The sequence below is a fragment of the Trachymyrmex septentrionalis genome, unplaced genomic scaffold (genome assembly GCF_001594115.1).
Source record: "Trachymyrmex septentrionalis isolate Tsep2-gDNA-1 unplaced genomic scaffold, Tsep1.0 scaffold218, whole genome shotgun sequence".
Lineage (NCBI taxonomy): Eukaryota > Metazoa > Arthropoda > Insecta > Hymenoptera > Formicidae > Trachymyrmex > Trachymyrmex septentrionalis.
The window spans coordinates 62,079-67,563 of NW_017305373.1; positions in this window are offsets into that span (position 1 = coordinate 62,079).

Here is a 5,485-nt window from a genome sequence, read left to right on the forward strand (position 1 = left end):
TATGTATGCGTAGGAATACATATATATATATTTCTAAATGATTACCTAAATTTTCTTTTGGTACCCTTCCAATTCGCTGCGTCTTGACAAAGATCGTACAGATCCAATCCCTAGTCAAAAGGATTAAGTTCCTTGACCTAAAAGAGGACCGACGGATGCACAATCTCGGATTGGATAATAGCGTCGCGTATCGACGTTGACCCACATCTGGGACATAATCAAGTGCTTCTGACTTGTGGCATCCGCCTCAGAGCGATAACCACAAGAGCGGTGTCAATTGCGTCCTTCCTTGGCCCCCTCCTAATTCCTTCTTTTCATTGAAATAAAAAAATCTTGAGGCCTGGATGTAACAATCATATCGAGCTTCTATTTTGCTTTCCATTTCAGCGCATGATGGAGGCAACAATCGTACCGTCAGACAATTTAAGGCAGCAATGAAAAAAATTCTCGTCTATACCGAGTTAAGAAACGGAAAATTAAGCAACTGCATACCATTAGAACACATTTCAATATTTTTTATCGAATGTTTACACCTCATCAACAATAATTATTAATAATTCTATGCGCAATGCAATATTAAATTGTGATTTCTCTATCTCTAATATTGTCAATATGCATTCGTATATTCCGGATTCTCGATACATAATGCAATTTTTAAATATTATTGTATATTGCAGGATTTGTAACAAAAACTTTATTGAATAAATAAGAATGTGAGAATTGTATAAATGAATTGGTTCAACTTTCATACGGTGAAGTCCATTGTTTTGACTGTTCCTTCATCTCGGGTGTAAAGTAATGGATCCATGTTTTGTCCACAGTAATGAATTGATGTAGAAATTCATCTGGATTACGTTGAAACATCTCCAAACATTGTTTTGAAATCGTCACACGGTCGCGCTTATGGTCCACAGTGAGCAAACGCGGCACCCATCTTGCCGATTGCTTTTTCATGCCCAATTGTTCGTGCAAAATTGAAATCACTGTGCCATATGATATGCCCGTGGCCTCAACAAGCACTTTCACTCGTTGATCAGTTAAAACAATATCGTGGACTTTATTGATGATTTCTGGCGTAGCAGCCTCAATTGGATGTCCCGAACGAGGTGCATCACATGTGGATGGTACGACCACGTTTAAATTCATTCACCCAATTGTATACAGTCGCAAACGCTGGTGCAAATGTGCTATGAACATTATCCAACTCGGCTTTGATTTCTTTCGGCGTCAAACCTTTCATATGTAGATGTTTGATCACTGCACGAAATTCGTTTTTTTTATTTTGCAATAAATACAAAGGTTATTCACTTTAATTGTCTACAGAAATAAAACCACGCGATGAATTCCGCGAAAATTTGACAGTAATCAGCTGAAAGATGCTACTTGTCAAAAAGTAATGTGACATGACACTGCGAGTACTCTCTGACAGATTTTCTAAGAACTTATTGACTTGCCCTCGTATATATACCTTGTGAAACCTTCAGTGTCAGTTTGTAAATTTAGATTATTTTTCTGCTTTTTAATATTGAGCATCTCGGAAATTAAACGTTTCCTATAACAAGGCTCTCCGTCTAAAATTTTAACCTTATTGCATTGAAAATCGTGATCATACTAGTCTATGCTCCGTTATGACAGAACGGACAGAAGTGTTATGTCTAATGTGATTGCGATGTTCTGTAATTCTAGTTCTTAATTGTCTGCCCGTCTATCCAACGTACGACGTATCGCAATTGTTACACGATATCTTGTAGACTACATTGCTCTTCAATGTATGTGGATAAATATCCTTCTGTACTTTTATATATTTGCTCATTTTATTAGGACTGTGGAAAGAAAACCCTGATGTTGTTTTTATTGAAACGTTTAAATTTTTCCGTGTGAAAAGGAATAAATGATACCGTAAGCCAAGAAACAGATTCGTTCGTATAGACATTATCAGTCAAATCTTTCTGTGTTGTATGTCTATTTTTAATTAAATTTTTTATACGTTGATTAACTGTCAAAAATAAAGGTCAATGAGTAGTCATTATCTAATAAAATATTAATAATAAATGTCAAATTTTGTGTATGAAACATAGAGTCAGATATTAAAAAAGCTTTGTCAACTAGCGAAAAAATTGTCCCTTTCTTTTGTGGGATGATTAGAATTGAAATTTAAAAACCTCCCTGAAAAAGTCGGCTTACGGTACCAATCAAAAATAAAACTGTTCCCATTGATAGATATAGTGACATCAAGAAAATTAATGTTATCTCCCCCTACTTCAGTAAATTGAAGACGCGGATGAAATGAATTAAATTGTTTTAGTAAATCAACAATTTTAGAGGGAGACACCGCGATACAAATGTCATCTACGTATCTATTATATAATAAAACACAATATCCAAATCCAACGACATCAAGGACACCGTCTCTAGTCTCCTCATTACTAGGTCCGCTATTACAGGTGATAAAGGAGAGCCCAAGCTTTGCTATATATATTTATAAATTTTATTGTCAAACGAAAAAAAATCCTGTCGTGAGTTTCTTAGTAGGATCTTTTTTAATAGAAACATACGTGTCAACGTCACTCAATAAAGCGGTCATTTTGTACATGTATGCGTCTTTGTCCATAGCGACCGTGACGTTGCCTTTGTCAGCGTGTGTGCAAATAATGTTAGGATGAGCCGACACAAAAGTACGTGTATTAGACTCCATTTTCAGTAATTGTTTGTCCATCGGTGATGTAAAAATCGGAGAAGAAATGATTTTATTTAAAATTGGAATCGAATAATTCGTAATTGCAATTTTCTTATCTATGGGCATTCTCTGCGTGCTACTCTCAACACCCTTTATACAATCGAAGATTATTTTATTCTTATTGTTAAACGGAAGCGAAATTCTCTCCCAATTGCAAAAAACATTGTATGTTACAAGAAATCTCAAAGGAAGATAAGTTTAAAAACCATCCATCTCTGACTGTGGTTAAGGAAGATGTGACCTATGTGAAGGAAAGGCATTAGGATGTATAGAAATAAAGGAACTAGGAGTCAAACAGAAGGATTAGTAACATACAATGTAGAATCTTCGCGAGAGCTGGGAGTAGAAGGCACCTAATTATCCACAAATGTTGGGATCGATTTACTAAACGAGTCGTATCTGTATTGTATCGGCGTAATCCTAAGTAATCTAGTTTGTTTTTCTTTTTTGTCGCAAAGCCAAAGAAATTTGGATTCCAATCTCCTTTTCTCTTTTTCGAAAAACAACTACAAGATTTTTCTTGTATATAGAGGAAATCATTACAAATCCTCGGAAGATAGTGAGGTAGGTTGCTCACCACATCGAAAAGTAATCTTCTATAAGAATCACTCTGTCTATGAGCGTCATTGAGTTCAATGTGTAAAACTTTTTTGATCATTGAATTTTTACAATGTGAAAATTTACAGTTAGATCTGTAGTTATGTAACTTAATTTTCTAGTTATTAATAGTGTTTAAATGCTGCGGTGTAATATTATTGTTAATACAATGTTTTATAAAACGGATATGTAAATGATTCGTAATAATCTTTCTACGATATTTAACTCATAATTTAAGACATCTGACTGCATGAGACCCGTAACATTAAAAGATAAATTTAAAAAATGGAAAATGTGTTGTACGCATTGTTACAGCCTGCGTTCAAAACAATAAACGGATTGAAGAACTCTTCCTATATAAAATAAATAATACTAAATAAAGGGCAAAGTAAGAGTCAACACATTTCTTTAAAAAAATTTCACAATTAAAAGAATATAATACAAATAACGAGAAGTAGAATTACATAATATTACAAGTTTCGGCTACCGGATTGAGCCCTCTTCAGACATTAACTTATAAAAAAAAACCGCAGTATACATACAACAGAAATACCATCAGCGTCAGGGCTGTGTGGCAGGACGAAAGGCTACCAATTCGGAGGAGAGACCAAGACTGGGTCGAAACGAGGAGCGCCCTGATATTTTTCTCTGTTGTTATCAATTGTTTACAGACTATTGTGTTACGTCCAGGCCTCAAGATTCTTTTATTTCAATGGGAAGAAAGAATTAGGAGGGGGGGGAGACGCAACTGACACCGCTCTTATGATTATCGCTCTGAGGCGGGTGTCACAAGTCAAAAGCACTTAATTAGGTCTCAGGTGTGAATCGACGTCGATAAGCGACGCTATTATCCAATCCGAAATTGTGCCTCCGTCAATCCTCTTTTAAGTCAAGAACTTGATCTTTTTGACCAGAGATTGGACCCGTATGATCTTTGTCAAGACGCAGCGAATCGGAAGGGTGCTAAAATAAAATTTAAGCAATTATTTAGATATATATATTGTAACACATCATTTTTTAAATAATATATAGTAATATAGGTATATGGAGAAATAAACTCTCATAAATTGAACCTTAGAATAAAATTTTTAGTTATTTTGAAAGATTTTCGTTCTGACAGCTTTTCTATTTAAATTGACTTTCTTCTTTTTCTATTAATTAATTTAATAGTTTTATATTTAAAAATAAAGAACATTTTATGATGACATTTAAATTGAAATAATTTAGATTTTTAATTAAAGTAAAATACTTTTATAACTTTATACATTCACATAGATATGTTAAAAATTGAAATTTGCTTTCCATTATTTCTTATTTCTCGTTGTCATAGAAGATTCGTGCAAACGAGAGCTAAGTGAAAATATAAGTGAAATGTAAGCAGACACATAATTAATTTTACAAATTGTCCAAACTTACATCATGCATTTCACGCGCACATAAGTCACGCATTTTACACACAAGTGCGGGTCCTAATTTTCGTGCCACCCTTATGCCGCGCATTCGGCGCTGTAAAAATTTCAGTCTAGCTAGTCTGAGAGAGACTCGCGAGGTCAATGAATTATCTCCTCAGTGATCTACTGATTTTATTTTGATGAATTTTGAAAGGAAGAGAGGTGCCTGCGGCCATAAGGCATTAGTCACGATATAATTGGCGGCGGGAGGGCGGCGTACAACACGTCAACCTGCCGTAAAAAAATTCCTTACGTGGGAATTCCACTGAGTGAGACTTCATGCCACGTTGTTCACTGATTAATTGATAAATCGATCAAGTCGTATACTTAATTGCATTACATTAAACGAATTTTATAATCTATTTTATCTTTGATCCGTTTTGTTCTGTTTTATTTTTACATTCTTGGATTTATTTTTAGCTCTTCTTGTAAGAGAGTAAGATTTTTTGCGCCATATAAATTTTATTATATTAAGTTTTATATATTAGGTGTAGTAAAAAGTCATCGCGTTTTTTTAAAAGACATCTATCAGTAAAAACCGCAATTACTTTCTTAAATTTTTCTCTCTTCTCTTTTTTAAATTACTCTTTTTTAAATTATACGATACGACAATTTTTAATGGAGTTATGAGCAATTAAAGTCAAAATAATTCTTTTATTTAATCCGCGATAACTCAGTAATCAAAAGTCGTAGGAATATT